We start from the raw sequence: 14,287 nt of genomic DNA, 5'->3' as shown, positions 1-14,287 counted from the left end.
CTAGATAAAATAAAAATATAAAAGAGAATTATTTAAAATAACATTTAAGGTCTAACTCTTGGCTATATTTTTAAAATAACTCTTTTATTTAATACCTTAAGGTTTGGTGGAATATTCTTATTATTCTTAAAAGTAAATAGGTTAATAAATGATTAATAGATGTAGATTAATTTAAATTATTACTTCTTATACCTACCTATATTTTAATATCTGTACAAGTAGTGATTACTAAGTGGCCTTATATTATTTATAATTTTTTAACTAAATTTAATTCGGTCATATAAGTTAACATAAAAAAAAAGTTGTATGAAGACAATATACTAGTATATAAGTATATAACAATTGGTTGTACTAGAATTTGTATTAAAATATTTTTTAATGTAATAATTTAAATTTTAAAATACATATAAATGTCACAGTTCACATATTTCAATTATTATTGTATGACAAATTATAAAAAACTGCTAAATAAAATAATAAAATAATATTTTAATAAAAAAAAAGACCCACATTGCTTGATTTAACATCTATTATCTATCGACAGAAAAAATGTAAAAAGATAAGTATAAGATAAAGATACTCTGGATTTATCTAGATAAAAGATGAAAGATAATTTGGACGTTATCTAGATTATCTTTTGGATAATTTTATCTAGGTAGTCCCAACACTGACCCTGAGATGTGCTAGTTTATCTAGAAAAATTGAAAAAACACTATGATAATGGCTTTAATTAAATCCGTCCGCTTAATAAAAAACAACATAATTCTGTATTTAACACTATAATAATTATAATGTTAAATACAGAAAATATTATTACAGAAATTATTGTATTTTTCACGTTCTTATACTTCTCATTAAAACATATTTTCCTCTCCATAAAGACATTTAGAGAACAATTTTTCGACCATTATCCTTTGAAAAAGGTTTCGTAAAACTTAACTAGAAATAACATCATTTTTAATTATTGACGTAATCCAGTCGATAAAAACTTATAATGTGGTTACATTCATAAATATTATGCTATCCACTACAGTTGCCGCAGGGTTCAATACGCTAAAATTTTAGCATTGAAGCTATAAACAAAAAAAAGGAAAAGCTATAAGAATTCAAATTTAGATAATATTCATAAATATCTATATCATGAACGAGCACTGTAACACAAAATTTTCACGCATACAACGACATTTTAATATGTTGACGATTTGAACTAATCAAATGTTGAATTTGAAAGTGGAGATGAATAGACTTAAATTTGTTCAAATTAATCAATAATAAATCAACAATCTCATTTAAGTTTGAAGTTTGCTAAGAAGAAATCTCATACGAATCTGTTAAACAACATTTTTTTTATCTTAATTAATAAATAAATATAGTAAAATAATAAAAAATAAAATATAAATTAGTAGATGGTCAGTACTCGTAAATTTATTTACGAATAAATCAATATACCAATCAAACAAAAAAATATCATATATACATAGATTTACTACATAATGGATGTAGAAATTATATACATTTGAATGTTATATATATATATAATCGATCATAAATATCATAGTGGATATTTAATACATTCTATCAAAACCATAACATATTTTTAATTTTATATTGTAAATGAAGACACATTATTTTGTTAAAATAAGTTCAAAATTAAAATATTTTTTAACTAAGATGAACTGATTATGTTCAAACAACAACATGACGATAGGATAATTTTAGTGTTAATATTGCTCTCATATCCAATATAAAGATATTATTGATGTATACATAAAGATGTAGATAGTAAACATGGATTTGTTGATTTTATATAAATCTCTGATAGCATTAAATAAAGTTTTTGTCGAAAAATTAAGAATACATTTTTGATTAAAATCGCATTGTTTTATAACCACACAACACTTAGCATAGTGTCAACTATTACGGCTATGCCGTAAATGTTACTGTATTTCTATAAATTTTCGTCAATTTATCTCGATTGTTATGACAATCGTTAGATAATTAATCAAATGATATCATTCGAAGTACCAACTATACAATATTTCCGATTAGATATCCCAAATGATTGTGATGGATGAGTCAAATATTTTTGGTCGAAATCGTGTACACTGACTTAAAAAAAAAAATGTACTCGACAAAATAATATGCGATTATTAATAAAAAGGGTTTAAATCTTTGTTGAAATTTCAAGTATTTTGCCTTTTTTCCCAGTTTTTATTGTTTATTCGGAAAATTATTGAGAAAATTGAAAAAATAACCCTATGCAAGTACCAAAAAAGAACCAATTTTCTATCTTTTAATATTTATTTGGTTATAATCGGAACACTACTTCCGATCGAAATCATGTACACAAATTGTACCAATAAATTCCTCATTTCACTCGAAATATAAGAACGCATATAAACTAAGAAAGTAAATGATAATTTGTAATTGTGATCATTTTCTAGCCCCCGTTCAGGATAAATACCTCAAAGAGTACCGTATACAATATTAAACTGTAATAATATCGTGTTCTAAACTCGACCATTCATTCGGTATGATCGGTTTACAATGAATGTGTGCAAATTAATTATTAATATTATTGTTTATTTTAAAACCGTCGCGTAATATTTGTAAGCACGCGCAAACGAATTGAAATTTTAATAATTATCGTTTATAATAAACATTATAATATATGTATATTATAATCACAATAGAGGGCAAAAAAAATAACTAATAATACAATTCCGATGAAATGTAAATTTTTCTACACCGGAGATTTAGTAATACTATTTTAACTCCATTGAAAATGCCATACCTATAATTAATTTTCTATTAAACAAAAATAAAAATAATGTTTAAAAATGCAATATTATTTAATTTTCATATTCAATTATATAATGCTGCTAAAAAGTGTATGTGCCATGTCATACTAAAAATGTAATTCATTTGATATCTAAATTAATTAAATATTTTATGTTGTATGATATATTGTCCGTTTTTAACTTTAAATAAATAAATTTTAAATACAAATAAATAAACTAATTAAACATTTAATTAGATTTTATAGCGCAATTAAATATCCTATATGTGTATTATATATTTTATCTGAATACTTCAAAGTAAAAAAATATCTTTGGAGTTTAACCAACTATCGATTTTTCGACCTCTAATTTGAGTATTTGCTGATAGCCAATGTATATAGTAGTTGAATCAAAGGAATAATGTTTTCTAATGAAAAAATTATAACTTTATGGCATTGATATGAAGTTTAATTATGTTTATAGCTATAGACGCTATAAACTAAAATAATGTATTTTAACTCATCATACAGCCTTTGAAATCATAATTTGTTTCACTGATATATTTATGTACTATTCCGAATCCTTAGAGATTAGAGAAAACTGTGAAGCATTTATTTTATTCGATTCTACAAAATAAACTTTCGATCAAATAATATTAGAACGGTTGGAAATGTTATTCTCCTCTCCTTCGTTCGGGTGAGTTTTAATCGCATTAAGCTGGAAGAAATGAAAAATAACAAGACATTATTTTGTGAAAATTATTGATTTTAATCAAAATTATACGACTATTTCCAATGTCATCGACTTGATAGATTAATATTTTAACGAATAAAACTTGATGAGTGTGTGCTTGAAGTATAACAGCAAATCAAATTAATAAAACCGTTTTCATTTCATATAAAAATCATTAATGTTGATGGTAATAAATTTAATAAAAATGAGGAGTCGAAACGACAATGCTGTTGGTTATGTGATTGGAAATATTGTAGTTTTTCAATTATTATTATTTTTTTTTTTTTTTGTTTGTCCCATGTACTTGACAATTGTTTACATTGAATTTTTATATTTATATATATGTATAATATGTTTTCTTAGTTGTATAATTCTTTAATCCAAATAATTGTTTTTATATTTAAAACATTCAGAAACAATGGAATATTAATTTGAGCGATTTTCATACTAATAATCAGATTTCTGCGATCAGTATGAATTTTAATAACTTAAATATACATGAATATATAAACTCAATGCATTAATGTCAACACAGTTATTGGACACATTAAGACAATCTGTATAACTACTAATTACTCAAAGTAGTGTATACACTGTGTATGATATTACAGGAACGGAGATATTATTATTCATACTAATATTATTGTATTGTCCTCGAGTACAATGCTCGATCCTCGTTGCAAATAAAATTATGAATACTGACACTAATGAACTCTTGAAGGTAAGCCATATATATTTAAATCGCTCACCAATCGAGCTCCTTTATAAATCTTCAATAATTATTATTATCATTTTTTTTTTTTAATTTATACATTTATTTATACAATCTGTAAATAAATATTTTTTACAACAAATAATTGGAGTGAGAATAATGGACGCATTGCAGTCTTGATCGAAGAGTCCATCCAGCGCTAAGACTTATTGAAACTTATTTATAAAATACCATTTGCGTTTCAAACACCTTCTGGGATCACCCGGAATATTGAAAACATTTGAGTTGGACACAAGAAGATTTTGGTGGTTGGATAGGTTTGAGCGGGAGCTTTATAGAGAGGTTTTTAGCTACTTCTTTTACTGTTTGCCTGGTGAGGTGATTATGAATTGTGTCGTTTGAGACAAAGAAATAGGCTTTTGTTATTCGACGGAAGGCATTTAGATTGAAACGATTGGATTTTATCTATACTGGAAGGATTGACTGAACCCCAGAGTTGTATAAAATAATTATATCAATATAAAAATGAATAAATTTTCTACGAAAATTAAGAAATAAGTAAGCTGCTTTTAATATTGAAAAGACTCCAATTATATTTATAGCAGAGCTACATGTCATTAAATTGTTAATACATAGAGCATAAATTAATTAATTTAAGCCTATTATTAAGTCGGTATTTGTATACTGTTATACATCGCCTGTTTTTAATCAGATTTAATTTAGGTCGGAAAAAAAAAGTTTGCCGTATCTTTTTGTTTTATATTGATTTTATTTTTATTTTTTTTCATTAGTAAGATTATTTTATTGCCATTAGCCATTGTCATTTTTATTCATGTTATGGTTTGTTAATTTTTAACAAGTATGTTAACACCTGCTACATATGTCAAAGATTATGTTTCGTAATCTGTTTGGTGTTCGATTATATACTATTATACCACGAATACATATTTATAAAACAAAAAGTTATAATTTGATTTCGTATGCGAATAACAGTTTATAATATTCTGAAATAAATGTATTTGGTACCTAATTATGAATTTTAAATGTTCTTCAATAATGATTTATACGTTTTACTAATATTATAGCAACATTGTTAAACAATTGATCACTTAAGAATTTAATAAATGATGGGTAACGTAGCTAATGTAATTAAATAAGATTATATTATTTTAGAAATAAAATTAAAATAATTTGAATAATATTTATTATTTTTTTTAATAATTATTTTTTTTTATATTTTATTTATAATTTTTTATTATAATTCTTATTTTTAATAATTTTTCAAACTAATATTTTAAATACGCCAAGAAATATATTTTGTAGCATACAATATAACGTGTACAATAAAAAATAATATTTAATGTTGAAATATTCTTTTTTTATAATTGTATTTGGTGTTTAAAATGACTTATAAATAATATTTGAGTCTGGATAATTTTATAAAAAAAAAAAAAATGTGTGATATTCAGTAATTTAGTTCGATTATAATATTATATAAATAAACTTTAGAAAATATGAGTGACAACAATTATTTATTCATAACTTTAAGTAAATATAATATAAAACTATTTGAAACATATAAATGTATTGATAACATTAGTTTTCTTCACGTACACTTATTTTTTACACATAAACTTATATTTTATTCATGACTATAAAATAATGATAAACAAACTACAACAAAATACCAGTGTTATTTTTCATTTTTTCAACATTTACATCTTGACTCATTTATAAATTATTATCAAACACATTATAAATAACATTTAATTCATATATTTAAGAACTAGTGAAAACATGCGTAATAAATATAAATATAACTATACCAAAAACTTGACTCTGACTTGATTTCTGATACATTACAAAACGATCACAGAGTAAAACTGTTTTTCGTATTTATGGGAAGTACTCGTTATTATGTAAGTATATAATTTTTTATATATAATCAATATTATAAGGATTAAATGTCAATAAAAACAAATAATTTAAAGTACAAAATAAATGTAAATATTAAAATGATTATCGATACTGGTGTTCATTATAAATCATTATGGTGTACGTCTTAAACTCATAGCAATGATCAAAAATACAAAATTATTTAAAATTGTAAATAAATTGTAATTCAATAATTTTGAAATACGAGTTAAAAAAAAATTAAATTAACTAGGTTTTAAAATATTCTATCTTACGGAACAAATGAAGACATTTTATTAATTTTAAAGTGAAATTTTATTGATATATTCGTAGTTCGAAATTAATATGATATATATTATCAACTATTTAAATTATAACAAAACAAATAATATCATATAAGGTCTATACCATGTTGAAATGTTTGCTAATATATTTTTCACCCATTTTTATGACTGAAATATATATAAAAAAGTCATTTTCAAAATGACATAAATCGACCGAACAATATAAGTATAAAAAAAGGAAATATTACCTTTATAAGAATAGTAAATAAAATTAATTTTTCAAATAGCAAAGTAATACTACTTAAACTAAATAGCAGATATATATTTCATTATAGTTAAAATAACGTTTTCTATGAACATACACACTAACGATTAATGAAATATATTTAAATTATTTAACTAATTACTAATCATAAAAATACTAGACTATAAAATATACCATTCTTTTTACGTAAACTATTACATTACCAACACCAACCGTATTTTAATATACGGTAATTCTTAACTTTTGTCTATCAAAAGATATATATTTTTATTTACGATAATAAGCTATTTACATGTTTATCTATTATTAGATTAACATTGTGTATAATTAATAATTATTGAAAAATGTAAAAAAAAATTAAACTTGGATGCCCTAATAAACCTTAAAAAAATAGATTAGTAATTGTGGTACATTTGCGACCTGCATTTCAATATCTGCATTTTGCTTTTTTTTTTATGAAATTATAATAATCTTACAGACGTCAGAGTTTGAAGTTCGATAGCGCTGTGTAAACATGTAAATATAGCAAAATGCAAATCGCACTCATACAGTCAATTACCAATTTATTCTCGATTGAAAACAACAATATCGTATAATATATTTTTGAATCTCAAAAATCGTCTAACGATTTTGAAAACAAATAAAATGCGTATAGTATATTTTTGTAACACGTTTAAAATTAGGAGAACGTCGCGAGAGACGTTCGAAAAATTAAATAAATAACCAACTGCCCTGGTAAACGCAATAAAATGAAAATAAAAACTTCATCGACTTCATTTTTTCCCCTTTTTCGCACCGAAAAAAAATAAACGGATCTCGACCAAACATATATTAATAATAACCGTTTGCGAGGAACGGTAATAAAAAATACAGTGTTCTTAGTATTTTTCCCGAATAGCAATTTCCGGACGATCTTCTTCCTGTAAACCGTTTTTCATCGATTGCCCATAAATTGGAAACCTTTTAAACAGTTATGGTTCGCGAAAAAATATGGCAAGAAAATTATTTTATTTTCACGGAAATCCTACGAACTAGTAAAATTTTTAAAATCAATAAAACCCGACAGTTGGAGATTTTTGAAAAATAACCGCTAGTTCGTAGTTCGTAGGAAACTATATTTTTTTTTCAGTCGTTTCTTGAATCCGGGTGTTTTTCGTACGTTTCGATGATGTTTTTCGGGGAGGAAAATATCGTTCGAAAATTTAAAAAAATTATAAAGAGTCGGGACGAAGCCGGAGAAAATATTGCGAACGAGGGAGAAATAATGAAACGAAACTTAAAGTTAAATTTGGGGGAATACTTGAAAAGCGGTACTTACCGTAAAGTTGAAGGTGGCGCGCGACAAACAGGTGGCTGGCAGGCTGGCAGGTGGCAGTCGGAGTGTTGCTTGTGAACGAACGCGGGCGCGCCGAACATGCCGTATTTATAGGGGTGAGCGATGACGGTGGTGGTCGTGCGCGCTGACGTCGTCGCCCAGAAATCCGCGCGGCCCTATGGGAACGCTCGCGACACCACCGCCCGGGCGGGAGGGTCGCTGGAGGGTCGCGGGAGGGAGGATACACGCGCGCGCGATCGCGAGCCCTGGGTCCTGCGGGTCGCGCCACGATCCCTGGCGTCTAGCGGCCGAACTAGCCACAATCCGGAACCCGGCGAAACGCTCGGTCGAACCGTCTCCCGGGTCGCGCTTATCGTTCGGACAACGTTTTCGGCTCAACATTCGGCACGATCAACAGCGACTACCGTCCAACCTAATAATGCGATAATATTTCTGAAAACTTATCCGAATGCGTTATTTAGTCTTTTTGACATTGATTGGTCCGCATTTTAAGATTATTTATTAAAATCTGAAGAATCAACGTTTGAAAATTTGAAATTTGAAAATATTTTCAAATCAAATTTATAATAATCAGGGAATGATATTGGAAAATGTGGACTGATAAAGAAGACAATAAGTCAAATTCAAATCGGTTTTCAAAATTTTTATCGTCGATTGTTACAGTTTGGTATGTTTTTTTTTTTTTTTAATAACCGACCGTTTGCAATGTCCATTACGTGCGCTCACCGTTTTCGAAACAAACGTTTACTGTGTAAAAACGTCCTCAACGCGCGTTTTAAAAATCCAATCAATTCCGTTTCGGTACAGGTTCTTTCTGCGCGTTTCTTGTTTTCGTCGTGATCCCAAGTGTAGGTACGATCTGCGTTTCGCATCGAACCATAATAATATATTATATTATATAATAATATATTATATAATATATTATATTATATAATAATATATTATTTAACACCGATTCCGTTCGACTCGTATCCGTACCGTTGTCGAACGTCAATGGATTGGTTTCGATGCGGTGTTGAAAACATTTCGTCCACCTGTGCTCGGACCGAGTGTTGTTTTCGTTTCGGTCCTGGCGAGGACAACGCGTCGGCGAAACGGAAATGTAGGCTGTAGGGCTACGGATTTTCACCCCTTCGCCAAACTAATAACAATCGTAAATCAAACAAATACGATACCGTAATCTAGATAAGAATAAAATGTGTTTATTTTAAACCGACTTTTTTTCCAAACGTCTATTATTTTTGGAGTATATAATTAAAATACTATTCGAGTCTGTATTATTCGAAATAACTTTTGAAATGTTTAGTATTGCCAAGGATGAAAAACGGATTCCTCTCATAGTCGAAAATCACCTCTCACGTGATGCCGAAGAAATTTGTAAGGTCAGAGCTAAATTTAGAAGCATAAATGTATTAGGAAATGTTGTGTTTATAAACTGTTATTTATATTTTGAACAAATTTATTTGATTTTTTTATTCCCGTTCATTATTATAATGTTGGATATAAATTTTGGTAATCGTCATTTCGGTTTGGTGTCAATTCAAATCAAGGGACATAATTAGTACAATTTTAAATATACTAATTTTAATTGAAGTTGATTTATTAATTTACATTTTACATATCCTACATTGTTAAATAAAAATTTTTAATATTTTCAGAGTTCTGATTTAAAAAGAGGTTAATAGCAAATGCCAACTGCAAACTTTCCGGAGAAAATCTTGTCTTTATATTATTTATAACTTCGTCAGATATCGAATAATAAACGTGTACTTTCCAATAATTAATTAAAATGGTTTCATTAACAGACTCCTCGTTTTCAGCTGCAGTCGTTGTAATTAAGCAATTTTTTTTTTACAAATAAAGGCTGCGTTTTTTTTCGTTTGGGTACTATTAATAAATATGAATATGATTTCTAATTCTATATTATGATCTCAATAAAATGTTACTATATTTTCCCAAATTTTTATGTATATTCAAAAGTGATTTTGACTATCTTCAAAAGTTTTTATAATCGCATTTATTTAACTAGCTGCATAACCAAGTATCCCATTTTCGTGTTGCAATTGTTTGCTAAGATTATTAATTATATTTCAAATATAGTTGATAAAATATACGCGTATAACAAGTGATTCTTTTTGCAATTATGAAAGAATAAATACAATTATTTTTGTATTTTTTTAATAATTTTCCATGTTATTTTGATACATCTTAAACTCTTGGTTTAAAATGTTTATAATAGTTTTGAAGTTGTCTAAAATTGCCTTTCAGTTTTTATGGTGACAAACCCATATTGTATCACTGATTTGTGAAATAGTATAAATTTAAAACTTAAAAATTTGCAACGCAGGTTATAATACATGTTTAATTCTAACAGATTTGGTTGACCTCAAAACAGTTTTAAATCATTCATCTTCATTGTACTCTCGGAAACTGTTGGATGCACAACGTACGTTGGAGATTTTCAAAACTAATAAGTAACGTGAAGATGTCATAGTATGCAATTAAAGTATATGAACAAAATATGAAAATATCTATTTTAAAATCAAAAACGCTATTATTAAACATATAATATATCGATAAAATAAATAATTTTTATACAGTTTTTATTATTAAAAAACTAATTAACTTAGAAAAAAAATTTTAAAAAAATCTAAATTAAAATACAAATATTACATTCAAGTTTAAATAATGTTAAATCTGACAGTATTAAAAAAAATGTTCGTAGTATAAACATTTCATAGATTTTATAAGTATTTTCAACGTCGTGTGGTAATGAAATTTTTATTTGAAATTCTACGAATTCATGTTACACGAACTGGGGACTATTTAAAATAACCGTTCATCAAAGAGTTTGGTTTTAATATTAAATGGAAAATCGAAACTTTCACAAAACATGCTTTAAAATGTGCAATTATATAAATAAGACAAGCAAAAACATACAAGTTTGCAATTTTGCCAAAAACTAATTAGTTTAATAATTAATGCAATATACCTTCAAGGACCGGACAACATGGGTATAAAGTTATCTATATGTTTTGTTTGCTTTTGAACGACAAGTTTATGCGTAAAGTCTTTTGAAATAACGTCAATACAAAATTAAACGTTGTACGAGTGACACATGGTTTTAGAAAATCAATGTCGGGGTAAAAAAGAACAGAAAGAAATTATATTAATTTCAATAGTCCATTCGCAATAATACGACCTATTAGATGTATATAACCTGGTATATATTCGACGTTTTTAAACATGTCGACCGATATCCTTATTCCATCCGGCACTAAACCCGCGATGTCAACGTAATAAGTTATTACGCTGACATCACGGCCTTGGGCTTAGGGACTTTTAGCATTTGCATATTTTTTTTTTGAAAGACTAATAAAATATCAGAGTCAAATAAAAGTTCTATTCATGATGCAAGGAATCTAAATCTTAAGTTTTATTTTGTATATATTTGCATATTTTACAGTTTTTAACTTTAAGAATATATTTTAGTATTATTTAAGCTTTTAAGTGCTACAAAAAGTTATATTATATCATAGCTACTCATACACTTGTATGCCATGTACTTATACGTGACACAAATTTAAACGCGTTTTTCGATTTACAGTATTCATTAGTATAAGATATTTAACAAAGGACAATTGTAACACTAGCAATAAATTGTTCCGCAAACAACACAAAAACGTCAAATAAATATGAAATTTGTTACACTATCCAATAATCAATTTTTCCTTATCAAAACATTGATATTATAATTAACGTTCGAAAAAAAAATGTAAAAAATGTGAAAAATAAAAATTATAAGATTACAATTATTTTTCCCTGTTGTACTTTATTCTTTTTTTCTTTTTAATGCTAATTTGATAAGAAACTTGTGTAGTTTATCTAGATATTTTTCAAAATACACTAAATAGTAAGTATTTTTCTTTGTATTTCAATTTTTAAAATAATATTGAATGGGGATAATTGTAACATTAAATTGTTGATCTATATTTCATTAGATTAAATTTTTTTTTTTTTTATTATAACTATGCCACGCATAAGATAATTTCGTATCGGGGGTCTAATGAAGTAATTATACAAAATTCTGCAGAGATATACCTCATAGAAAAAAATCAATACGATTAGTGACTAAAGACCTAAATATTTGTCATGTCGGTTTAAATCAATAAATCAACTAACTAAAAGCCATGGAGTTTAGTTCTCCACCAAAATGTTATTATTTATAATTATTAATGTGAAGTAGTTCTAAAGATTAAAATAAACCATTTAAAATTGAAAATTACTATTATCCCTAATTGTTTTACAATTTTCTCTGTTTGAGGTACAATTGTATTATTTTTATTTTTTTTATTTTTTTTAATCCTCGTTCATGCTCATTTATGCAACAGATTCTGAAAATCAAGATTTAATCATCACATAATTATAAAGGTATTAAGTAATTTTAGTGATTAAAAGTCAAACTAAAACAAAAAAAGTTTAAATACTGGCAAAAATAAATAATATTATAAAAAATGTTACAATCGCACCCAGTCTCCCCTATTATTTCTAAGGTTCGGACTTTTAATTTGCTAATTATTTTAATTAAAATTGATAAAAATTTATGATTAGGTTTCATTGTTGCAATGTTTCATGTTTATGGTAAATCATATTCTATATAATATATATATATAGCATAGCATTTATCGTAAGATTTTTTTTTTTTAATCATAAAAAAAATTGTAGTACATTTTAGTTTTATAAATCGTAAGCTCTGAATTTAATATGATCTAAAAACACAACGTCCGATTATTATTTTACCAATGTTTTTATAAATTTGATGGATAGTATTGTGTTCAATTTAGTCTAGGCAACTACCAAAAAGATTTTATTTTATTTAAGAATAATAATAATAATAATAGTAATAGGCACGACAAATGTGCGCATATATTGTAATAATACATAATTTTAGTTAAATAAATACATTTTCACACCGTTTGGCTTCAGCAATTTATTATTTTCAAGTATTATTATAACAATATATGTCTACGACTTCACAAATCATATTTTACATATTGCACTGGCAATATTGTCAACGAGCAGTACAAAATCATGTTACACGATTAATAATAATAGGTACGTGACTACGTACACAGAGCTGTTTAATACATCGACTGCAGGCGCGGACGCAGGGATGACTGGGGAAGGCGTTCAACATCCCCCATACATCACAAAATATCAGAAAAAAATGACTTGACCTACTAAAATGAATAGTTATTTCAAATTTACTATGAGACTTGCAAATGAAATATTTTGACATATAACTATGCACAAGTATTATATAATGAGTAGTATAGCATACTGTTTATCAAAATTTTATGTTTGACCAGTATGTGCATTGGATTATGTCTTGAACTCAACGAGCTGTACAAATAGAAGGTTCTTCCTAGCTTATTAGCATAGGCGCAACTAGGGGGGCAAGATTTAGCCCTTCCATATATATATTCCATGTTAAACATGGCATACCACATACAGCATATTTAACTTATAATAGTGTCACATACAAAAAAAGATGCATTGCAGTAAACCCAACATGGCTCAGAATCTAAAACATATTAACATAGTACGTGAGAGCCTCAGTACACTTACTTTCTGGACACGCCTCGTATATAAGAGTAGGGGTAATCTACAGGTTATTTTTTGTTTTGGTAGGAGGGCTGTTGCCCCCCAGATTTTTTATCCGTTGCCCTATGCTCATAAGATAACCAAAAAATAATTTAGCTTGTCCAATTCTCGGTATTGTTAGCATATTACTACGAATACACTAGGTAGGTGTTTCTGTGATATATGTCTGATTTGTAGTCGGCCGTGTGTTTTAATTCACTTTGGTGGAGTAAGATGTTCATTTATGATGACATTTTATGGTTGGCATTTTGATCATTATTGACGCACGAATATTTGTAAATCCCCGAACGAAGTGTTTTGTGTGAATAACGACAGTGGATGAGAGTTGATTTCGGTTTTAGCTACGAGATCAACGTGTTCGTTTTCTTTTATCGGTCAGGGATCCGAAGTAATCCGATTTTTTTTTTTTTTTTATCATCCCGTGGAGTATTTTTAAATTATTAGGATCTTATAGATTATAAATATGTATTTTTATTATTAATAATAATGTCGTTGAAGGAATCTGTAATATGTACACATTCTTATGTACGGTTTATTACACACCTAAAAATTTTATTTTCCTACCTGTTTCTCACCGATAAAACTATTGTTATTACTGAC

General features: G+C 26.9%; 1 protein-coding gene and 1 pseudogene across 1 annotated transcript in view; both read right to left on the bottom strand.

The window, feature by feature from the left end:
• The window catches only part of LOC112690628, an 81,294-nt gene extending 73,226 nt beyond the window's left edge, over nucleotides 1-8,068 (bottom strand). The window contains exon 1 of the mRNA XM_025564674.1: nucleotides 8,006-8,068. The gene's annotated coding sequence lies outside the window, so the exon portion shown is untranslated. The remainder of the gene's footprint in view (nucleotides 1-8,005) is intronic.
• Nucleotides 8,069-9,230: 1,162 nt separating this feature from the next.
• Nucleotides 9,231-10,073, bottom strand: LOC112690623 (annotated as a pseudogene).
• Nucleotides 10,074-14,287: the final 4,214 nt, after the last annotated feature.

The sequence above is a fragment of the Sipha flava genome, unplaced genomic scaffold (genome assembly GCF_003268045.1).
Source record: "Sipha flava isolate LNK unplaced genomic scaffold, YSA_version1 511_pilon_pilon, whole genome shotgun sequence".
NCBI lineage: Eukaryota > Metazoa > Arthropoda > Insecta > Hemiptera > Aphididae > Sipha > Sipha flava.
The sequence above is the reverse complement of the archived record's forward strand: the minus strand, read 5'-3'. Positions and strand labels throughout refer to the sequence as shown.